Source organism: Ictidomys tridecemlineatus, chromosome 7, assembly GCF_052094955.1.
Source record: "Ictidomys tridecemlineatus isolate mIctTri1 chromosome 7, mIctTri1.hap1, whole genome shotgun sequence".
NCBI classification, from domain to species: domain Eukaryota; kingdom Metazoa; phylum Chordata; class Mammalia; order Rodentia; family Sciuridae; genus Ictidomys; species Ictidomys tridecemlineatus.
Window position 1 is genome coordinate 144562976 of NC_135483.1, and position 25502 is coordinate 144588477.

The 25502-nt window shown below is 40.7% G+C and overlaps 1 long non-coding RNA gene across 5 annotated transcripts in view; it reads left to right on the forward strand.

Moving 5' to 3' along the window:
* LOC120893064 (uncharacterized) overlaps window positions 1-25502 on the forward strand; it is a 172710-nt gene that overhangs the window by 67473 nt on the left and 79735 nt on the right. Inside the window, exon 3 of one of the 5 annotated variants that reach the window (XR_013424164.1) lies at window positions 3545-3640. The exons of the other annotated variants lie outside the window; for them this stretch is intronic. This is a non-coding gene — a long non-coding RNA (uncharacterized LOC120893064). The remainder of the gene's footprint in view (window positions 1-3544; window positions 3641-25502) is intronic. 5 annotated transcript variants of the gene reach the window in all.

A 25502-nucleotide genomic window follows, 5' to 3' on the forward strand; every position in this document is an offset into this window, starting at 1 on the left:
GTACTCAAACTGCCACTGGGCACAGGTTTGGATTTGGGCTCTCGCAATGGCGTCCCGCTTCCCAGGCGAGGGGGGGGGGGAAGAGCCCGCTGCCAGCACTTGGAAAGTCCTTGTTGTGCCATGACTGGCTTGCGCACCTGGCAGCCGCCGCACTGATTCACCCTCTGGTAACAAAAAGTATTCAATAATAGCCTTTTGCAATTTCTTTCTTGATAATCTTTCCTCCTCTGAACTTTTTTCTTCTTTCTGACTAGAGTTCCTGGGCTTCCATCAACACATGCCCTAACTATTCTTGGTTCCACTGGGGTGCCTCTTTCCCTTAGTAATTTACTTAACACCCCTTCCATATTTTCATCACAAAGACAATACAATACACTGAGACAAAACAAGACACAAACATTGTATCAATCTTCTCCATTTTCTCGAAATGGCCATTTTTCCTCTTGCCCTAACTGCCTAGGGACAAGCGGATTTGCTCCCGTCCTATCTATGGACGGGCAGCTTTTTTTCGTCACTTACCCATGAGTGTCTTCGGGTTCCCCGTAACGGGCCACCATCTGCCGCAGTCCGCAGTCGGCTGTAGCAAAATAACAAGCAGGGGGGGGGGGGCCGGGATCCCATTCCTGCTGTATCAACGTACACAAGTTGTTCGTCAACCCCCCGGTTAGTTTGCTGCAGCCGGACTGCGGCACCCTCTGATACCTTTCCTCTGGCCTATTGGTCTCTCTTCTATTTATAAATGCAAATTTTGGCCTTTGCCCCCTGATCACCATGAGTGAACACTGAAAGTCGGGGGCCCCCTAAAATATAGTATTATAAGGCTTCCTGGTGATTCTGATGCTAAAATCTAAGAACCATTTCAATAGCCCAAACTTGACTGCAGACTTGTAATCAATTGGAAAGCTTTAAAAACTGTTGATGTCTGTGTTTTAGCACTAGAAATTCTAATCTAATTGGTTTGGAATTTGGCTCCAGAATCAGAATTTTTTAAAAAGATCCTTGATTGATTGGAATGTGTAGTAAAGGTTGAAAACTACTTTAATAGTTCAGACCCAAAACCAAATAACCAAAACAACTCTTGTTTCATCAGTTGCTTGGCAACAACTGTCTATTATTTAAGTACATTCCTTTCCACAAATTGTATGGCTAATTTTCATCCTTCTGAATTATTCTTACTGTCAGATGTTTTGTTGTATATTGATGAGTGAGGTTTGTTTTATCTCAGCACTTTCATTTTTATAGCCCTTTTACATTAAAATTTATTGTTTCCATCATAATCATATACTCAGTATCTTCAGGGTTCTCTTGCTTTTGCAGTTATCAACTATGATGAAATTAACAGTTATCTATCAATGCCTCAAAATGATAGACACAGGAAACATAATTTTAATGCATCTGTGGTGGCAGGTATATTCACACACTTCTGCTTTAGAGGGTCATTTTGTTCTCACCTTAAAATCTTTCCATTAGATGAGTTACTTTACATGATTTATTTCAACATTTCTTTTGGGAATTAAACTGAGTTCAGGGCTATACATAGAGGTGGATCTAACATATAAACCACTTCTCACCATAGGCCTTCTCCCCAACACTTTGCTACTTGTACCAATATTACATTTATGCATTGATCTATTCAACAGGTTTTCATTGAGAAAATGCTACACATTCAACTAAACACTTAAGTAATAGTACTGTATCACTGATGCTATTGACAGTAGTTCAACAGATATTAGAAAATAGTTACCCATTACAAGCCAGTCTGGTAAAAATTTCATCAAGAAAGAGCAGCCATAGTCACATTCAAGGATTCTTACTGTTAAGTGCTGGTGGCATGTGGTGCTGGTCCCAAGAAAATGATAATATATAGTAGTACAGCATAGTGGCTTAGCCTTCTGCCTTCTGATAAATAGACCCAATTTAATCAGATATTTATTGAACATCTACTAAATATTAAGCATCTTTTATGTACATGCCATGATAGTATTTCCAAGTTACCAACCTATAAAAACAAAAGAGCTGATACCTATACATTATTCCAGACAGGCATTGGTGGGCCTATTAGGTCTGGGCTAAAGCATTCCAATTTCCTGGGTAACCATACCTGCTTGACCATGCCTGGGTTACTTGGTATTGGGGGTTGCTGAGTACCATGTGAATAAATGCATTGTCTATTATGTGCAGGTTTCACCCTGTGTGAAGGAAAGAAATGGAGACATTTTTTAATGAAAAGAGTTATTCACTGGCTAATGGTCCAATGAGATTTGGGGAATGTTTGCTATCTGACTCTCCTTTCTGGTGAAAAGTCAAGAAAATGCACATGGGAAGATTACAGTCTGAATGAATATCCTAACTTGCGACAGCACCCTCCCCCTTCAAAATCAACAAGACAGCACACTGTTTTCCCAGTGCACAGCCCTTCTCAGCACACCCCCCACCCCAGGGGTCAGGATCCACTGGGTGGTTCTGACCCATCTCTCAGCATTAGGAGGTTAGAGGTTGATTGTGCTGGATGCCCCAGCACTTCCAGGGTTCCCACCCCTCTGCTTTTAAAACATTGTGTTTTGAAGGTAAAGGTGTGGCGTGTGGCCAGTGCTGAGGCAGGGGAGCGAGGGATGGGCGTCAGGGGGATGTGGCAAGGAGGAAATAAGAGCAAATTCCTCCAAAAAACGGTCTGACAGGAAATGACAGAGTATCAGCCTCCTACCACCCCACTTGGCCGCTTAACGGAGGGAAAAGTCCTTCCTAATCACGCAGCGGTGCCAGAGCGCAGTAGGTGAGGATGATGAAATAATAAAGCATTTCCCGTGTGTGTTTTTCATTAGGCCTGTTTTGTTTCTCTTCCAAGTGCTGGGGAAACAGAACAGAAGCCCCGCTCCAAGCGCGCCACCGTGGCCGCCTCCCCTGGGAACAGCAGCTGCGCTAACAGGAGGGGCGCCCTGGGTGGAATGGGCTCTAACACCTTCCTAATGGAAATAATGATTTGTAAAGCCTTCTTTATACCCTTCGCTACATAATTAGTAGCCCAAAGAGCTAAAGATTAAGACCGATGTTCTCACTCCCAGCATTTTTTTTTTTTTTGAAAATTTGGCAAAACAGTAAATGTTCCGTTCTGAGAGCCAAACAGGTAGAGGTCTTTGAGTAGACCCCGCCCTGGCTGGTCGGGTTGGACCTTGAATCACTCAACACTTATTACATAGAAATTAACTGGCTTGATGTCAATTAGTGAGAATTTGTTAGCAGCCATATCTAATGGACCTCCCCCTCACCCAACTGGGTAGATGTCATGGAAAATACCTTCCATCCAAGCTGACTTGCTGTTAGGTACCACAAGTTGGATCAGTCTCCTTTGTGTTGCTTGGGTGTGTTCAAGGCCAAGGCTGAACATCAATTTTTACCCATCTCTCAGAGAAGATAATTAAGAGGAGCTCAGAAGGAGGCTGCCTGGAAAATTCTCTCTAGCCCTAAGAAATAACCAATCCAAAATGCCTGTTGTTAAATGGGTCATAAAAACACTGGGAAATCAATATTTGACTTTCTGTTTCAGGAATGGTGGCGGCTCTGTGTAGTATCAGGTCAATCTGCTGTCGTCCCAGTGCCTGAGACCCAGATAATTCCTGTGTTAACTCTGGACCCTTGGAAGGTAGAAATCTCACTTATCTTTTTATAAATAGATATTCCCAATATTGAGTAGCCTAGGTTAAAAAAAGAAAGTGTGATACATAAAATAAGGACTCATTAAATATCTAGGAAAAAGTGTTCAGGTGACCTGAAAAGTAATTAAACCCGTAAATAAGCAGATTACTGGCTGAAATGCGAGATTGATAGATGAACCCCTTCAGCTAAAAGGGATTGCTTAATGGACTGAACAACAATCTTGGACTCTGTCCACTTCGGAATCACAGGTCCAGAATCAGACAGGCTGCACTCCACCACTTCCCCTCCTAAGATAAATGAAGCTCCAGGAAGCTGCTGTGAGGACAGCCCAGAGATGAAACCCGAGGCCGTGTGCACACAGACGTGCCATGCTCCCAGTAAAAATAGCCAAAAAGATGCCCAGAGCAGTGTTTCTAAGGTCTCCTCCCAACTTCCCACCCAGGAGGCCCGAAGAACGTGTTTGTCTCAGAGGGTTTAAGTTATTTCTGGTTTTTCGAAAAGAAGACATTAATTGCATAAGAAAATGAAGAGCTAAAAATGAAGTTAAAGCTTCTGTAGGATAAAATAAGCTAAAATGATGAAAAATTACCTGTAATAATTGTAATTGTATTCCTACCTTAGAAAGGAGCCCAGATCCTGCCTTTGTCATTGTAGTATCTAAGTTTCTGAATCCATGCTTTAACCTTCTTTTCTGAAGGTGGTTTTGGTGAGGTTTGAGTACTGTAAAATTTGACTCCAATTCTATAAAACTGATAAATTTCAAGTTTAACTATTTGGAGCATTTTGGATTTATCATCTTGGTTTTCTGCTTTGTTTAATTCATAAACTTGAATTAAATGAGCCATTCCCTGTGGTGCTGTGTGACACTTTCAGAAATTGACAATGTCAAAACATAATGTCTTTTCTTTGGTGCTGATAGGGGCTTGGTAACCTATGTGATCAATGCAATTTATCATAAGGTAGAGATGGCATCCCTGACTCCAGGGCAGAGTGTCCAGGTTGAGTTCTTTTCATTTGCTGCTATTGGACATCCAGGCCTCTTTGCTTCATGACAAAGAGATCAGTTCTTACACCAGCATCTCCCTGGTAAATTCACTCACAGTCTGATTTGGTTCACAACATTGACTGCCACCCCTGAGAAGATAACTGAATGGATCCCCTCAATAAAACCCAATTTTGAAATCTTACTTTTACCAAAGCATTATTGTCTCTCAAAATTTAAAAGGTAAAATTTTGTTCTTTTCTCACTTATGGAAGGAGATAGTCCTCACCCCTATCAAAACCCAGGAAAGGACATCCCGAAAGCCATGACCCACTTGTGGATGCATTTAGTTAACAAACTGTAGTTTACTTCTTGGTGGCAATAACAGGAAAGGAAAAAAGTAGATTCAAGGCATACAGGCTGGTCTACAGTCATGCGCTTAACCCTGAGCAGAGCAGAGAACGACTCTGATGCTGAAGTCATTTTATCCTCCCAGAGTTAATCATCAGTAAGATCACTATTTCCCAAAGTGCCTCAATCTATCTTTTGATTGGAGCAACTCATTTAGCTCCCCAAATCCTCATCTTATGTGCTCTGTATTATCTTACTTCATTGTGAATTATGGGAGGATGGCTTGGGTTTTAAGGATTAATCAGTTTCCAGATTGAGTACAAGAGTCTGTGGTTTTAACTTTAGTAACTATCCCAGACCATCTATAGAAGTATCCTTCTCCCTGATATTTGTCTTGATGTGACACCCAGCAGGGATGGTGGGTCAAGGTATCCTTTAGAAAAATGACCTGACGGGACCAAGAACTGATTTGCTCTGAATTAATTCAAGATCTGTCAAAATAGAGGCCTTAAAGAGAAAAGATAGTCTGAATGCTGCTGGAGTCTTTTGCAATATTACTCATTTATTACCCAATGCATATAGGAAATAGGCCCGAAGCTAATGAAATTTACTAAAAGAATGAATCCTGTTGGGGTGAAGTGGCTGATACCTGTAGCCCAAAGGTCTCAGAAGGCTGGGGCAAGAGGATCAGAACATTGAGATCAGCCTCAGCAACTTAGTGAGACCCTGTATCAAAGACAAAAAAGGGTGATACAGCACCCTTGGGGTCAATCCTTAGTAGTAGCACACACACACACACACACACACACACACACACACTTTTTATATCTTAATTTCCTTAGGTTTATTAACTAACATTTATCAAATAATGAACAAGTAGTATTGTGAGCACATGAACAACTTATCATTTTGACATCTACCTGCTAGTCTCTTAAAGGGGGCGGGCGGTTCACCTGTAAAGTCCTGTGTGAAAGGGAACATACTGATTCAAGGTTTAGTCCAGACCTTCAATTTCCCTTATGGCATAGAGTATAGATGTTGACTAGAGTGACTTTTCTACAGCCTAAGAGGTGAGAATCCATAGTGGTCCAGCACATAGACCAGGAGCCAGATTGCCTGCGCCTGAATTCCCTCTCTACCTCTTCCTAGCTGGAGTAACCTTAGAAAGTTATGCAGCCTTTCTGGACCTCAGTCTTCTCATCCATGAAAGATAGTTAACACTATCTCCTGGAGTTGTGAGGGTTAAAAGAGTTGATGTAAGTCACATACTTAGCTTGCTCTTGGGAGCAGAGGAAGTGGGTTTATGTTGGCAGCACTAGCTGTTCTAATTATTATGTAGGCACTATTCTTCCCAGCAAAGGCCTGGTATGGAGGGAGGTCAGGAAAGGGCCTCTCTAGCAGTGATCCTCATGACAGCTGACTGTACAGAGCACAATGTGAATGTGCTGGATGCTGCTGGCCACCAGAACTCTCCCCACAATCCCGCCCGCATACTAACTGCTGAGTTCCAAAATGTTCTCAGTCCTTCCCTCTATGGCCAGGATCCCGTCACCTTTTTCCCAGACCTGTTGGTTTTCTCCAGGCAGCTTTATATGCACATATATGTAGATCAAGTGGGTACCCTAGGTTTCTCCAAGTCTGCTTCTTCCCCGTTATCACATCCTGCTCATTGCTCTCAGTGCGGAAGGATCCTCCTGGGGAGGAAGGAGAGGGGAAAGGCTGTGAATAATTACACATTTAATATTTCTATCTCTGTCACATTAAATAACTTTCTAAAACACATGAATATGATCCTATGAATCTTTCTAATCTGAAGGCAATACCTAGTGTCTAGTCATTGGCATCTATTGCAGTGGCAAATTTATTTTTTTAAAATATACTATTTGCTGTCGAGCACCCTGGCAGCATGATAGAATCATTACTTTATTATTATTTGTTGTTTTTAAATTACTATAGCAATCTACATTAAGAAACCTACCGAAGCCTATATTTCTCTTTTTACTGAACCATCAGAATGGATTGAAATTAATTTCAAATCACTTCTTAAAAAGAACATTCAGTGTTTCCTTGTTATTTGCTACCTGGTTGACAAAGACAAATTCTATTTTGAAATATTATGTGACATTACTTGATACTGTTTTCCTATAAAGAAAAAAAAAGTACACCTATTTTTCTGTTTAATGAACTAAGATAACTGAAGGCTATGGCACACAATACATCTTGTGGCTTTTATGATATTGTCCAATTCTGCAAGATTCATAATTTACTACTCAAATGGAGAAGGTAGGGGTGGGCAGAAGTGGAAATTACTAACCTGTTGGGTAGTACTGCTGAGTGTAGAGGCTGATGGTAACTAAGATGAGAGGTTCCTAGCTCTTTTCCAAGTGTGCACCAAGTTGGCCCCAAAGACATCCTTGCCACACTTCCGTTACTACTGAAGAGAGAAAATCTACAGAACCCCTCGGGCTGCCAAAGCTGGCATTTGCTACTGTCTCCTTCCTGCCTCTTCTTAATATCCTTCGCTCAGTGGCAGGCCAGATTTCTATCCCCCGACTCTTCTCGGACCCATGAGGTTCTCATAATGGCTGTGATGTTAGCTGCTTTTTAAAAAATGTGTGTCCCCCTTCCAGTGCCCTGGGAAATGCCTGCCTGGGGGATTTTATTTCCCAGCCCCACTTCCATCTGGGTAAAGCTTGGACTAGTTCTGATCAATGTTCTGGGAGCAATGGAGTGTGTCCATTCTTGGCCAAGATGTTTAAGAAGTCTTCTTCGTGTTCTCTCTTTCCCCTTTTGCCCTTGTCAACAGAGGACCCTTAAGGAGGCTAAGGATGCCAGGGCTGCAAGGTGCGAGGAGAGTGGGTCTCCACATTTCCACACAGAGAAGAGCCTTCTACTCCATGATGCTTATCTTGTACTGTTGCATGATTAAAAAATAAACAATTTTTAGGATAAACCACTGAAACTCTATGGGTTGACAGAGAAGCAAGCCTTACCCTAACTTAGATAATAAGCTAGTTCCTATTTATTCTCATTGGACTTAATGCCCAGGGCCAAGCATTAAGTCGAGGACTGTGACTCGACTGGGGGATTTGTGTTACCTGGGGAGCTTTCCTCCCTTCTCCTTTCTCAGACAAAGCTGTCCTGGTTGCTCATGCTGAGCATATAGGAGCTGACTCTGCCATAACAAAGAGAAAACAGTGCTGGTTAGAATCTGAATTCCTGGATCTAAGTTCTAGTAACTTAATACTTACCTGGACTTAGCAGTTACTTAACTTTCTGAGCCTAAGTTTTCTTTCCAGAAAAATGTGTGGAATGAGTGTATGGTCAGGCTTAAGACTTTGGGACCTGACAGCCCTAGTTTGTGATCTATAAAATCTTAGCAAATACCTTATTCTTTTCTAACCTTGGTTTTCTCATGCACAAAGCACAGATAAAAACACTTTTCTCATGGGCTTATTGGCTTGCTTACTCTTCCAATTTGTTTTGGTACTGGGTATTCCTTCTTTATTAATTCATGCAAAAGTATTTAATGAGCATTTATTCTGTCTGTGCCAGACAGAATGACGAATACAGGGTATACAGCTATGAACATACCTCCCTTACAAAACTTATATATTAGTGGGTATGGCAGGAAATAAACAATAACTAAGCCTGTGCTCAGCTAGTGTGGTGAGATGAAATGAGCTGATGCCTTTAAATTGCTTATACAGTGCCTGGTAAATGGTAAATACTAAGAAGTGGATGCTATTACTAACATTAACTATAAACATGATATGTTCAGTAATTACATCTAATAGCATCCAATAAGGCCATTGTGAGGATTAAATTTTAAAAAAAAGAAATTCAGAAGCTATTTATTGTTATATCTACTTACTTGGTGATTGTTTTAGTCAGCTTTTTTTGCTGCTGTGACCAAAAGACCTGACAAGAACAAATAGAGGAGAAAGAGTTTATTTGGGGGCTCATGGTTTCAGAGGTCTTATTCTATGGATGGCCAACTCCATTGTTTTGAGCCAGAGGTGAGGCAGAACGTCATGGTGGAAGAGTGTGGCAGAGGAATGCAGCTCAGGACATTGCAACAGGAAGCAGAGAGAGAAAGAGAAAGAGAGAGACTTCCCCTCACCCCGGACAAAATTTATAACCCAAAGGCACACCCTCAGTGACCCACATCCTTCATCCATACCCTACCTGACTACAGTAACCACCCAGTTAATCCCTAAAAGGGGATTAATGCACTTATTAGGTTAAGGCTGTCATAATTAAATCATTTCACCTCAAAATTTTATTGCATTGTCCCACACATGAGCTTTCAGGAGACACCTCAGATCTAAACCATAACAGTGATTCAATCAAAGAATATAGGTGCCTCCTCATCATTTCAGTGAGGTTGAGATTTTGGGTTGGCATGAGCTGTCTACATCTTGAGATGAGAGAAGCAGCAAAGTCTTCACCCTTCTCAGCCCATGTCAATCTGGTTCATTTTGTTGAAAAGTCTTTGAGGTGCTGTGTCTGCCTTCAAGCAGTAATAAAATAACTTTGACTAAATTTAATGAGAGACAGTAGGACACCTTGAATGGCTTCAGCATTTGGCTATTGGCACAAAAGGAAGAGGAGACCCTGGACCCTGAATAGAGACTCTGACTTGTGTCTTGCAGTGTCTACCTGCTGGAGAGTATCTTTCAAGCCCCTGGTGTGGAATCATGTGTGCACCACTCTGAAGTACAAACTTCAGCTTAAATATGCATATAGGAAGGAGACCGGTGAGAATAGGCAGGTAAAAATATGTGCAAGGCACACCCTCTTCTGGAAATTCTTACCATGTGATTTTCCTATAAACACACAAGCAGAACACAATGTTAGCTAATAGTTTGGTTTGGATGAATAGAGAAACTATAAAATTCATCATCCAGTGTGGGACACTTACAAACGATAAAGAGGACAGAATTAATAATTATACCAAAATAGCAGAAATAAATTGGGACTGTCCTAGGTGACAAAACAGGACACATGTCCATCCTGGGCATGCATTCTCAGGAATATAACTTTTATTGACTTTTAATACTCATATTTCTTTTGTAGAAGGACAGGTTTGTGTTTATAAAAATGTCTCAGAAGTAACAATATGCTAGTATATTTCTATCATGGTAACAGCAACAAACCAATTCTTTTGGCTCTTCCCTCCTTCATGTGAAAGGACTTTGCTAGACCTTACTAGGGCTACAAAGTTAGCCAAGACATGACCCCAGGCCTCAAGGAGTTTGTAATTTGGCAAAATGTAAAGTCAACCTCAAGGCAGAATGGGCTGATGCTATGAGAGAGGGGCTTGGAGCAGGATACTGGAATGGGAGTTTGAGAAGACCGCACAGAGGAAATGCCCTTCAGCTCACCTGTTAGATTTGGGTGAGGTGGAACTGGTGCAAAAATGGAGAGGAAGGCTCAGATGGCAGGAGAATAGGAACAAAGTTCAAAGACAAAGCAACTTGTTGGGATTAGAACATGATGAGCAATTGAATGTTCTTGGATGGAAGGGTTTGAAGATAAGAATAAAGGGGGAGATGTGGGTTGGGGCCACATAGTGGAAAGTTGTGAATGTCACAACCTTGGAGGAGAGGGTTTAAATGCCTCTTGTGCCTGTGATCCTAGAGGAGAAGGAAAGACACCCTCCAGTGCAAGTCCTGTGCTCAAGCAGACCACGAGGCAAAGGTTTTGGGAATGTACCCATGCTAGTGGGGTGAAAAACTAATTTTCAAACCCCAGATGTGATATTGAAAGCAGGTCCTTTTTCCTTTAAGTGAGTTGGTCTTTACATAGAGAGACAAACAAAGAAGGTGGAGAAAAATACAAGGGCTTTTGATGTTTTGATTGTCTGAAGACCTATGGGTGAGAAAGAGGAAATTCTAAGAAAGGAATGTCATCTGTTAACTACATCTTACCACTCTAGAGCAGAGGTTAGCATAGACTGTTGGCAGGTGTGGGCAGAGTATTCCCAAGAGGGTTCTGTGGAAACTGAATTGTAACAGGTACAGAACTTTCATCAATGGGCCTCAAGAGGGGATGGAAACAGCAGGGAGGTGGTCATGTCCTGTTCTTTGGGCCATTTTCCAGACTGGTGTCTATGGAGCCCTCCCTCTTCCAGGTCTGGCTGTGCATGGTCCTAATTCTTATCAAGAGGGGCCAGATATCTTAGGTTGGTTCTCTTGGAGACAGGCTCAAAATGGTGATTTGCTTTAGGAAATTTATGGAGGTAGAACTTTGAATAGAGAAGGAGCAGTGTAATTGGGCAGAGAAAAGAGCTAAGTGGCAGTGCAGTCATTGCAAAGACCCCAGTGGGTCCCATGGGGAGCTCTGATTGAAATAGTCCTTCAGAATTGTACCATACTGAATATAGGGGGAAAGCTTTTGGATCCCCCAATCTTATACCTGTAGACTAGCTATGCATACAGGATGCACTGGAGAGGAGGTATGGTCTAGATGACGTTCAGCTAAGGGAAACAGTAGGAGAGGAACTCAGCTGAGAGCTGGCAGCTGTTACTGCACCTGGAGGAAGACTAGAGCAATCCAAAGTGGGGGATTTGGGTCAGCTACTGTGGCATATGCTATACCAGTGATCCCCAAATTTAGCATGGTGCATCAAAATTACCAGGAGAGCTTGTTAAAATACAGACTTCTCAACTCTATTCCTGGAGTTCCTAATCCATTAGGTGTGGGGTGCAGCCCAATAACTTGTATTCCCAACAATTAGCCAGATGAGTGTTTCTCTCACTTGCCTCATTGTAAGGTTTACCTCTGAGATCCTGATTAGCCACATCTTGGTTAGAATCTGGGAAGCTTTGTTTTCAACAAGCACCCAAGGGATTCCAACATAGGCAGGCTCTGGACCACTCTTTGAGAAACATTAAATGAGATGATGCCTATGTTCTTTATTTCCCTTCAAAATGGATCTGAATTAAGCCCACAGAATGTAGTGTAGTGAAAGTGTATGTTTACATCACTCACATGTGAACATATGTGTAGTTGACATGTATAATTAGAAGCTTAAAGAAAAATTCATTAGTGAAAAGGTAAAATTCATTTATAAAGAGAAATTTCATGGTGGTTTTTCTTATCCTTGCTTATTTCTTCCAAGATGAGATTTAATTTTCCATGACAATCATTTTATCAAATGACACACTCACAAAAACATAATTTTCCTTTGAAAAAATTCAATATACTGTTCACCTCCAGGGTCTTTTCTTTGCAGTGGAATGATTTGTATAATTTCACACCTTAGCAGCATTCTTTGAATTCTTATTGATAATTGTGCATGATTTGTTATGAGGACAAACTCACATCAATAGGAGCATTGAGCACTACAAATTATAAACACAAATAAAATGAAGCCATTGTCTGTTTTTGCTAGCTTGTCTGGCAAAACATTTTATATACTTTGACCTTGAAACTGAAACTAGGTTTTAATCAATTATTCAGTCATTTTGAGACAGAATTCATATAGGCTTTCATTCAATCTATTAATTTTGAAATTATAACTTTGCGATTAAATGAAAATGTTTTAAAACGCCACTACATCTCGTTCTCTAGTTTTTAAAGTATATGACTGCTACAGTAGGAGGTTGCTAATGCCTATTTTTAATTCATAAACTTGCTTTTTCCCCCCTGACAGTCAATAACCTCTTGGTTTGTAACAAAGGTTTAATGAACAAACTCAGTAGAACTGTGGTATTCTAAGATGAAAGGTTTGCAAAATACATCACAGACATTTACTAGTCGGCAATATGTATTATCATTAGTAATTAAAACTACATTACCCTTGTCAAAATGAATGAAAAAATGAGCCTTATGGTGTGCTATTCTTGTATTTTATCATATTTGTGTCTCATCTGCCTATCATGCAGTGTTTCCTGGGGTCTCCCATTGCTGGTTTTGCAAAGTCTGGTAGCAATATTAACAACATGAAAGAAGATGATGAATTCACCCCTTGTTTCTACACCAGGGACCCACATGCAAAATCCTATAATCTGAAGTGGGTCTCCCTATTGTCATTAGTGAGTATACAAACTTCTGCTTTCTTTATCACCTTAGAAAAGTGTTCTAATTCCTACTTTTACTTTTGCCTTCAATTTCTGATATATGAATACCTTCTTGATTCCTGAAACTTTTTCCTTGAAAAGTATTTTCCTCTGAAATATGTTCTTTGAAATGGAGTCAAGGAATATGGAAATAATTTGTTTTTATATAATGTGTTGCCTATTTGTGCAAGCAACACTTTGATACTTAAATACAGGAGTACCTAACATGTACCAAATGCTGGGCAGCAACAGGAAGGGAAGATTAAAATCAATAAGATAGCTCCTGCCTTTGGAACTGGCTTTACGATTAGAGAGATCAATGTATAAATAAATTAATTAAAGTGAAATGTGTCAAATGCAGTGATATCCATCTGTGAGTCCTATACAAGACACACATGTGACACGCACACAGGACATCGCTGAAGGAGCACATGGGATGATCATTCATGTGGTTCCAATATGTCACAAGCAGAGGACAAAGAGCCAAGAGTACATTCCAAGGGGAAGGAACTTTTATCTATTTATTTATTTATTTTGGTACCAGAGATTGAACTCAGGGGCACTCAAACACAAACACGGAGTCACATTATTTAGAGACAGGGTCTCACTGAGTTGCTTAGCACCTCTCTATTGCTGAGGTTGGCTTTGAACTCATGATCTTCCTGCCTCAACCTCCAGAGTCGCTGGGATTACAGGCATGCACCAATGTGCCCTGCAAGGGGAAGGAACCTGTGGGTTGGGTGACGTAGGCTGATTGTAAAGGGAATAGAGAAGGTAGAGATTATGTTGATAAATGGGAAAATATCCATGTTTAGGGACTGATTTATACCCCCTCACCAAATTCATACGTTGAAGCACTAACCCCCAGTGTGACTGAATTTGGAGACAGGGCCTTTATGGAGAAAGATTAAATGAGGTAATTAGAATCAGTCAGGAGAGCTATTGCCCTTACAAGCAAAGGAAGGGGCACCAGAGCTCTGTGGCAAGAGAAAAGGTCATGTGAACACTCTTGATTTGCAGGAAACAGCAGCCACCTGCAAACCAAGAGAAAAGGTTTCAGAATGCCACCTAGCTGGCATCTGGATCTTGGAATTTCAACCTCTGGATCTGTGAGAAATAAACTTGTGTTTATTTCTACGCTACTATTCTGTGATATTTTGTTACTGCAACTCTTGTAGACTAACACAGTCTATAAGGCATGGTTTCAGGGCTGGTGCCTGCCGTGCTAAGGAGTTTGGACTAGAAGGGATAGATGGCCACTTCCCAGAGCAATATTATGAACAGATTTGAGCTTCTGAAAGGCTGCTCTGTCAGCAGTGGGGAGGGCAGGTAGACTGAAACCCTGAAACATGCAAGGAATAGCAACAGAGGTTAGATCAAACTTGCTGTTTGACTTTGGGACAATCACTTTACCCTTCTTGGCCCCCACTTCTACTCCTGTAAAATAGAGAAAGTTGACTTATAAATGGTTATCATGGCCTCTGTAATAGACATTAATCTCTGAACCCCCCTTACTTTGCCCCACAATATGCACTCCATGATCTAGCCTCAATGACTAGAGCCAAATGGATCAAAGTGATAAACGTACTTAGCTTGGGCCAATCTGGCTCCTTCTCTCAAGACTTTGGATTAAGAATAAATCACAAAGACTGGGTTTTGGGAACTGCTCTATGTGTTATCCCCACCGTTCCCAGCAAAATAATTCACTTGTTGGATGCAATAGTATTAAGAGATAGGGCCTTTGGGAGGTAATTAGACCAATCAAAAGGTCTCTGTCCTCATGGACTGAGTTAGTGCCCTTATATGGGAGACTTAACAGAGCCTGCTTTCCCTTTCACCACATGAAAGCAAGAAGATAATCTCAATGAGGAAGGAGGCACTAAATCTGGTAGTGCCTTGATCTTGATCTTGAACTTCCCAGCATCCAAATCTGTGGGAAATACAGTTCTGTTGTTTATTACTTACTCTAAGGCATTTTGTTATAGCAGCTTGAATGGATTAAGATAGAAACTGAGTCACATTAACAATGAGAAAGTTTTTGAAATCCTACTTATATACGCCCAGAGTAGCCATTGTTTGTTCTCTTCCTGAGATCTGATTGTTTAACTTTTCCTTGGGACCTTGAATTTTCACAATCATACCCTTAAACTATTTTTTTCCTTTAAGCTAGCTTGAGTCTGTTTCTGTTATTTATAACCAAAAATGTATCATCCAAACTATTTCTTAATCTGATATTTGATGACTCTAAGACAAGAGCATGACAAACATTTGTAACTCATCCAGGGCCAGACATATCCAATCCAGGTTGTCAGTGTGTTATAAAATCCTCAATCCTCCTATGAAACTCTTCCACTTATGTGCTGATGTGTCTGAAGTTCCCAATATGGCTGTCACATGGGGAATTCCTACAGGGCTACTGTCAACACAGTCTTAGATTCTCAGGTTCATTCCTTATTCATCTATTAGAAAACAGATCCCAAATAAGAAGGTTCTGAGGATGGAGAAAATGAGAAAATAAAAATCAAAAAAGTCAGCAGATCAGAAGTGAGATTTCAGGATGCTGGAATCTGCTGGAGATAGTCATGAAGTCCAAATGACCTTGAATGTAGAAGGGTGCTCCAAATGGGGGAATGGAAAGAGGCATCCACCAGTGAAGTCATCCAAAATTCACTATGGTACCTTGGTCAACCTTGGGCCAGATTGGGGCCTATGTGACATTCTGTGAGAATCTGTTTTGGGTCTTCACTCTTCTCCTTTCCAAACTGACTCTAAGCAGAGAGTCCCTTTAGAAAGCCTAGATAAGCAAGTTCCTGGCAGAGCCTTAGAAAGGCTATTTGCTTTAAGTCAGACTTGAGTCCCAATCTTGTTTTGCCACTTACAGACCAAGGGCTTTAGCCAAGTCATGCTACTTCCTGCACTGCAGTTCAATTTCTTACATAGTGGCTGTGAGTAGAAATTAAACAAGATGCCATATGGAGAGATGTTTAGTAAATGTTCACATTGAAAGAAAAAGACATATTTATAACTACCCATTATGGGTTTAGATCTTAAATATTCCAAAGTCATGTGCTAAAAGCTTGGTGGTCAGCCTCTGGCACTCCTCGAAGTTGGTGGAACACTTGGGAGGTGGAACCTATTTGAAGGACGTTAGGTCATTGGGGGAATGCCCTTGAAAGGGAGATTGGGGTGCTGACTCCTTCCTCTCTTACTTATCCTTTTTGCTTCTCAACGGTCTTGAGATGAGAAGTTCCCTCTGCCATGTGCTTTTGCCATGATGTATCATGCTACCTCAAACCCACCACAACACAGCCAACTGACAGTGGACTGACCTTTGAAACTGAGCCAAAATAAACCTTTCCTCTTGCTGTTTATCTCAGGTATTTTGTCACAGCAATGGAAAGCTTACTGACACTGTTCCAAAGTTAAATGGTATTCTTTGGAGGCAAAAAGCCTTCATCAGGATGCTATTAAATGAGAGAAAACTGAGAAATAGTCTGTGTAGTACAGATTTGTCAGATTTTGATGTTTTCCTATAAACTATGACTTGAAGAATTCATCTGGAAATAGGCATGATTTCTCAGAAATTTTTGTCCTTCTGTAATTTCATTTTTATAGTTCTGCCTATTGGCATTTTGCTTGTTATTTAAGCAATATTGCTCTGGATGAAAACTCAGAGCCTGTGTTAGAATTCTTCACCCTCCGTAAATGGCCTACCTGTCTGTTTGGCAGATCCTTTATGTCTAAAAACAAACTCAGGCCTGCTACACTCTGGGAAACAAGAAACAAGAGTGATAACTAAGCACTCTTCTCCCAATCAGGTGCTATGAAGTTTGGTTATACAGTTATTAACCACGTAGTATTTTAAATCAACCTGGGAAATAAGCACTTACCTTCTCATTCAAGTTGATAAAAAATGTATGCCAACATAATAAAAAAGCATACTGATTCTGTCCCTTCCACCTGTAAACTTGATTTCTTAAGAAAGAGAGTGGACTACTTACAAACACTTATGAGCTCATTTGGGTAGTATAGATTCTTACCTTCATATAAGGGTGTTACCTTAAAACCATGTTCAATAAGAAAAAGGGTTTTATTAGATAAAACTACTGGCCCCACTGTTTTGACTTACAATTTCGCATACTTTTTGAGTGATTAAAAAAAAATCCATTTGCCAGGCATGGTGGCACATGCCTATATTCTCAGCAGCTCAGGAGTCCAAGGCAGGAGGATTCAGAGTTCAAAGCCAGCTTCGGCAAAAGCAAGGCACTAAGCAACTCAGTGAGACTTTGCTCTAAATAAAATACAAAAAGGGCTGGAGATGTGGCTTAGTGGTTGAGTCCCTCTTAGTTCAATCCCCAGCACCATCCCCTCAGCAAAAAAAAAAAAAAAGATTCACTGACGGAAGTAAGAATCTCTGATTTGTCCGGTGTGATGGCACACTGCAAAAATCACCTCCACTTAGAGCATTGCTTTCAAACACTAATGGCAGCAACCCTCCAGGCTCTTCAGGATGCCAAATTGCCTATAATATCTGCCCTTGTCCTTTTTAAACCCTCCAGCATACCTGCAGCTATTTCCCAGGGTTCATTTGTCAATTGTTGGCGAAGGTTATGTAACCTTTTCAGAACTGAGTAACTCATGCCCTAGGAGCATACGTGCAGGGCTGTGATCGTGTGTCTCTGTTGAGCTAATGAAGGTCTGAAAGTCCCCTCGAAAAAACTGGTGCTCCCTTCTCAAATGACCAGAGTGTGAATCCTAACTCAGTCATCAACTCCACTAATTCATTATATCATCATAAGCAAATTGATCAATCGCTCTGACCCTCAGTTGCTTCCTTAGTAGGATGGATACCTAGAAACGGAGTTGTATTAAATAAAACTACCAGTCCAAACAATGAGTCTTAACAAATATGTGTTTTCTCTTCAATTATAAAAACCTTAGGGTGATTCATGGTTAGGGACAGTTGCTAAGTTAGTTTTATTCCATGAAACAAGTGGCACTAACCACAACAAAACATTCTCCTTTATTGACTGGACAGAGATGAACTAACACAGACAATGAAAGCATATTTGGGGATGCTCCTTGCCAAGTCCACTTTGATGTGTTTGTTATACAAGAGCAAAGGCAGATGGAAAGGATGAAATGGCTCAGCTGGGTGCGAAAATATGAGACAGAGGCATTTTACCACCAGTTTTTACCAAGGGAAATATTCGGCACCCTCCCCAAGATACAAAAGAGAGCTTTTACTCAAAGCCCCTATCCAAGAGTCCTTTAGCGAAACATGACTTTGAGTTAAAAGCAGAAATGAGTTGTGAGGATCTGCTTTGGAGGCCTCAGATAACACTCTTGCTTATCAAGCCTTGATCAGAGAGGATGCCAGAAACACATGGGAAGGCCTGGCCCCTCTGACCTTCCCACCATAATGTTTGGAAACGAGAGGGCTCAGGGTATTTTAGGAGGGGCCTGAAAGAGAGATCAATGTGCCTAAGTTTAGTTCCATACACATTTATCAAACCTATCCCAAATGCCAGACAGTGTGCTGGGAGCAGGGACAGCATTAGGAACAGGACAGAGACCAGAAGAACTGGCTCTCCAGAGTCAGAATGTTCCAGAGCACCAACATCCTGGTACATTCATATTCACACACTTGATTTGCACATGATGTTCCCTGTGTGTGTTGCAAATTGGCCTAGCAACAATACAGCCATTATTATCTGTTATTTTATATGTATGAGCTCATGGAGTTCTAGGCATTATACAGAATACAATTATTGTAATTTCATATTCAGTATTGCATCAGATTTGAGAACTCAGTTGCCTAATTTAAAAATAGCCCAAATTATATGACAAATCATACGGAAGAGGATGGTACATGCAGAAACTCATAATTTCTGAATTTCAGGACTGATTTGATAATTAAATGAGGTGATTCATGAAAAGCACCTAATTCGGTCCCTGACCTGTTTAGTCCCTTTGATTCATATTAGGCATAGCCAAGATTTGATTCAAATCAAAGAATGGTCACTTCACACACACCAAAAAGACAGTGAGTATAATTAGGCAACAATCAATAAAATTATGGAATCATTGGGTGTGAAGGGATTTGGGAATTTCATCTGATCTCATTTTGTAGCTAACCTAAGTCTGTCAGCCTTACTCGTAAACCCAGTTTTCTTGCCCTGTCTAAGCATGTTCGGGATGAATCAACTTTTGATTTTATTCTTTATGAGTGCCTCAAATCAGAATTACTCCTTGATTTTTTTTTATTTTAATAAGCCACATGTGCTAACCAAGGAGAGATATTTTCCCCCTAACCTCATAGTCTAACTTCAAACAGAAAGTGTCCTTATGGAAAGACTGGCCAGATGCAGGTATGTATCTCTGGGAGTTGTCCTGGTTTCTTTTTAAATTAGGCAATGAATATACTTCTTGACATGCACACACAAGATTTGTGGCAAAAACACCTTTCTTTCATGTAACTGATTTTCCTTTAATCCTCATCTTAATGTATATCATTCTTGATGCATAATCTCAAACGGGCTTTGAACTAGTGAATGCTAACTTTGAATAATGAAGAAAGAAATGATGGTTTACTTTACAGCTGGGTTCAGCTGGGTTGAGGGGCAATGACAGTAAAACTGCTCACCTTTCACCTTGGCACAAGCAGGTAAAGTACTAAGGGAAGTGATTGTAAGAGGTGACAGTAAGTTAAAACCCTGAGGCTGTGTGTTCCTGATGCATTTGCATTCCTGGGTTTGTAAGGTGGTGTTTAAAATAAAAAACCATCACCAAGACAGAAAAACTGCTATAGTTATATCATAGCACACTGAGTTGCAAACCTTTTAATGAAAGACATAATTCTTGGGTTGTCTACATCATACTATATTCTCATGCAAAACACTTTAATGCCTGGTGTAAATTACTTTAGACTTTCTTAGCATGTATTACATTTTTTAATCATGGGTGTTCAGTTCTATTTTCCATTTGGATACAGGAGAGCAATATCCAAATAAAACAAGATGAGCTCCACACCTCCAATCTCCCCTTCTCTGCTCTTATTCCCTCCTCTGCCCATTCCTCTTTTCCTCCCTTTTGCTCTGCAACCTTCCCCCTCCTCACCTCCAGAATAACTACAGCCTTGCACATCCTCAGTTGGAGAGTATAATTTGGTGGTGAACAAAGGCAGCTTTTCCCTGGACAGAATGTTGGACAAAGAAGTCATCAGAAATGCTCCAGCCCACCCTACACCGGGCCATCTGCAAAAAGACTGGGCATAGCTCCATTCTTTTCATAGCAGGGTATGGGCACAAAGAGCTGCTCATAACCATCTGCCCTCAAGAAGGACACAGCTGAAAGAATTTTTAAATATTTACATAAAATGTCCCAGGCCAGGGTCCAGAGTAGGTGCCCCCTAGGCACATGCTGCCTGCCTGATGCTGCACTGCTGGTATGGGCATCTTTCTAAGACACCAGTAACACCAAACAGCTTTTGGCACATGCCACCCCCTTTAATTTCTCCCTCAAAGGCAGAATTAATCATTTATATAAGCCCTATCACACTGTCCATATGCTTTGTGTATGTATGTGTGTGCATGTGTGTGTGGTGCTGGGGATCAAGCCCAGGGCCTCGCATATGCTAAGCACACACTCTACCACGGAGCTATACCTCCAGCCCACTATGCTTTTTTAATAGCAAGTGCCACCATGGACCATGGCTGGTGCACAGAGTTTTCCTTGACAATCTGTAAGCACATTTGGGACCCAGATTTATACATCTAAGAATCTCAGTGTTGGCACGCTTAACGTTTGCTGAGTGAATGAATGATATAGCCTATGGAGAAAGATGTCAGATGTACATGCTGCCATTTAAGTCATTTATATTTTCATCTCACAGTGTCCAAATTACATAATGGAAGTAGGGAAAACTCTGTGATGGTGATACAATCCCATATTCTGGGTTTGTAAGGCAGTATTTAAAATAAAATAACATCACCGAGACAGAAAAACTCCCATATTCTGTGTTCTAGAAAATATGTAATGATAGTAAAACACTGAATGTGTTTATCCATTTTTAACTCAGGATATTGGCAACATGGACTGCATTTGTTTTTTTTGGGGGGGGGTGAAGAGGAGTGAATAATTTAGTATATCTTCTGCAGGATTCCCCTTTTTCCCTGATGGAAAAAAAAAAGTGCAGCTTTTACTTATTTATCCATAACCTTTGGAGGGCTCTATTTTTTCAGCTGGTTTTTCCTATCTAGGTTCAGGGTCTAAATAGGGGGTTGATCCAAGGTTAGCTAAAGCCCTGGACGAAATGAGTGTTGGCATCTGTTCCTGAGACTATTGATTCTGGGGCTGTGCCAAGTCTCTGGGGATTGGAAAGATTCCCTATCTGAGGCTACTTGGCTACAAAAACCCTTCCTCTAGCCCTTGCCAACTAAAACACAGTGGGAGCAAATGTTGTGTGGCAACCGGGTATAAACACAACAGTTGGAACGCTTCAGAAAGAAGTTTGGATTTCCTGGTTAAGTGTATTCAATGTTAAAACAACAATAACAGTGTTAAAAACACATTTGGGGATTGTTAGAATGCCTTACCCACTGATTCTCATTATTACTCTTAGAGGCTTACTGGATGCACTGATGTCTCTGAGAAATATTTCCTTCGAGGCTACATCCACATGAGCAAGATAAGGTGAAGAATGAATTAAAATAGACTCCCCTCCCCAAATAAGGCAAATACAATATTTGCTAAACCAATAACTTACCTTTGATAATGTGATATAATGAAAGAACAGAGGCTGGGGCTATACTTTTGACTGTAACCCTTATAAACTCTGAAATTTCGGGTAAATTGTGTTTCTGAGTGTCAGTTTCTTAATTTGTAAAGTGGGTAGGTAACTCATAGAACTCGCTGACGTGCCTTTTAGTACCGAAGCTTGGTGTGTTTGCTGTCCTCTGAAATTGACCTAATGTCCCCAGCCCAATGGGCTTGTGCTTCAGTACAGGACAAAGACTTCTCTTAATTTTTAAATCATGATTTTTGATATTGGCATGATGACAGAAGAGCTCATGAAGTTTTCGTTGAGGAACTACCTAGCAGGGTGAGCCCTGTTAGGGGTTGAATTGTCCACCGCCCCCCACACCCTGTCCCTTCAAAGAAAAGATATGTCAAAATTCTAGCCCCAGTTCTAAGGAAGGTAACCTTATTTGGAAATAGACTTTTTGCAGACTTAAGCAAGTTAAGATAGTCATTAGGGTGGACTCTATTCCAGTACGACTGTTGTCCTTTTATAAGTAGAAATTTGGACAGACAGATGTAAGGGAGATGTGTGGAGACACAAGAGGAGAAGGCTATGTGAGATGGAGTCAGAGATTAAGCTACCACAGGCCAAGGAGTGTCCAGGACTAATGGAACTAGGAAAATCAAGAAAAAAAATCTTTCCCCTCAGATGTTAGAGGGTCCTGCTGACACTAATGTCAGATTGCTGGCCTCTAGGACTAGAAGACAATAAACCTCTGTGGCTCTAAGCCACCCAGTTGTGGTGTTTTGTTATAACAGTCCCAGGAAACTAAAACAGGATCTTACCTCCAATCTCCTCAGCCCAGACTCCACCTGGCTTCTCTGCAAGACAGCTGGGTGTTTTTGCCTGGGATGTGTGTTACTTGACATTTTCCAGATGAAAGAGTGGACGAGAGACAAGAAGAGAAAGAACAAAATTAAAGGGTAATTATGAACATGGAGAAGACTGGGACCAGGGCTAATAGTTTTGCAAAGATACAGCCTCTTATTAGCAGGGAAGTACCTCTGTTCCAGTTACACAGAGGTATTAATTACTCCTAGCCCCCTGAATGTCCTGTGGTCCAGCTGACTGCTTCTGCCACCTGGTGGCCCTGCCTCTCCCCTGAGGCCTCTCCAAGATTTCCCCCAGGTTCCAGGAAATATGAGGATTGAGATGAGTTGTTACTATACAATTGAGCTACTATGTCACCTAAACCTTCTGGCTTTCTGGTTCAATTTCTAGAAGCCCCACCCTGATGCAGGAATAGGAGAGAAGGGAGGAAAGAGGATCCAGGGAAGAAAAGCAGGGAAAAACCAATACTCACAGAGACAGCCAGGGTGAGAGGTCCTGACTAACAGATGCCAGGGCAAGTGACCACGTGTTGGTGCTACACAGGGACTCGGGTGATCTGACAAAGCATGGGTGGAGGAAACTCTTGTGTCGGTCCAGCCAGCAGTGGGGCAGGTAGAGGCAGCATCAATAACAATAATCACCATTTTATCTCTCTTTATGCCTTTACCTCAATCCTCACAAGACAACTAAAATGTATGCATCATCATTTACAAGTGAGGAATCTGAAATGTACAGAAGTTCCATCATTTTTGTAAAGACATATGCCTAGTAAAGAATCAGGATTCAAACCCAGGTGTATTTGCCTCCAGCACCTCACTTAGAGCTGCGAGTCCTCTGAAGGGAGGTTGTTCAGCTGTGTGCCACTCGAATCTGAGTGCTATATCATCAGTCTGAATCTCCAGTCAAAGGAAATGTTTTGATCAAGTCAAGATGACTCATCTGTAAATAAAACCAGATAATAATGGACACTAATGAGTTATTTTCCATGTTGTTGAAGACTTTTGTCCAAGTCATCATTTAATAATTTCGGACTGTCCACTGCAAGTAGAGCATAGGATATCATGCTGTTCAGCATTTTCAGGATTTCTGTATTAGAAATAGAGACTCCTGTTCTCTACTGTCAAACAGTCATCTTGAGAGATTAGATACTCTTACCCTACCCTTATGTCTATTGGATATAAAGGAGCATTTCCCAGATATATTTCAGATTTATGGATAACATAAATCCAATTATTCTTAAATAAGATTTGCCTTGATCATCTTTCCATTTCTGAAGCATTCTTAACTCTTTATCTATGTTTGCTCAGTCAATCCTGTTTGGTAAACATCACCCAAGCATGCTTTCAAACACACTGCCTTTTAGAAATCAATGTAAATGTAATTCTACCAACATCAACTAAGATAATAAGATCTGAAAGGTCATAATGGTACCAGACATGCTATGAATAATAGCTGTAAATGTGACTCAATGATTGATTCAACCAATGACAATGAGGGTCCTGGGGAAAATGAGCTATTTAATTTTCTCATAGACCCTGGTGTGTTCTAAAGCACCTTTATTTTTGGTATTGGCTTCCAGCTCCTTGTATTATCACTACATGTGTTGTTGGAGCCTGCAGAAGGAAAAGAGTTGCAAAAGTAGAACTTGGTTTTATCATTGTGCCCATTGAAATCCCAGTCCTTGATCGTAAAGATCCTAAACCATGAACCTGCATGTTTCATCTGATGCTTTTAAACACAACTGTATGGCTTCCTGGGCCTACTGTAACAGAGCACTGCAAACTGAGTACAGCAAGAGTTGATTTTCTCACAGATTGAGAACCCTCAAGTCCAAAGCCAAGGTGTTGGCAGGTTTGGTTCCTTCTAAGGCCTCTGAGCCTCTGAGAGAAAATCTGTCCCATGCCTCTCCTCTAGCTTCAGGTACCCACAGGTTTCCCTTTGCTTGTCCATATGTCACCACAATACTCTCTTTTCACTTGGCTTTCTTCCTATGACTCTGTAACATGACATTTCCTTATGAAGACACTAGTCATATTGGCTTCAGGCCCCACCCCATGCCAGTACAGACATACTGTAGCTAATTAGATGTGCGATGACCCTGTTTCCAGATAAGGTCACATCCTGAGATGCTGGAGATTCATATATATATATATAAATACACATACACATACACCACATTTATATATATATATGGACATAATTTAACCTCTAACAACATCCAAGTTGACAAATATTAGAGTTTATGTCACTATAGCTGTTAGTTTATGAGTCCAACAAAACTATAATACACATTATATACATGTGAAACCTTGATTATAAATAATTTGCCTTTTTTTACTTTTTACATTTTAAAATAGTTAATACAAAAAAAGAATACATATAATGTATATATAAGATCCTGTGCCACACAACAATGTTTCAGTCAACAACAGACTCATATATGACAGTGGTCCCATAAGATTATGTCACCTAGTGACATCATAACCATTTTAGATTGTGTAGATGCAGTCTGTGACATTCACACAGTGATGATATTGCCCAACAAGGTACTTCTTCTATTCCTGTCATTAAGCCATACCTGACTATACGAGGTAGACGTAATAATAAAATGAATATCTGTGTACCTATCACCAGCTTAAGAAATAGGACATGGTTGATAAAATTAAAGTCCCCATATGTCTCCTTAATTCTTCCCTCCTCTTTTCTTGATAAGACAGACTGGGTCCCTCTCCTTGGAGCTTATGTTTCAAATGAGGGAGATAGACTATAACTAATGACAACAATAACAACACAGAGAGAGAGGAAAAAAAAACAT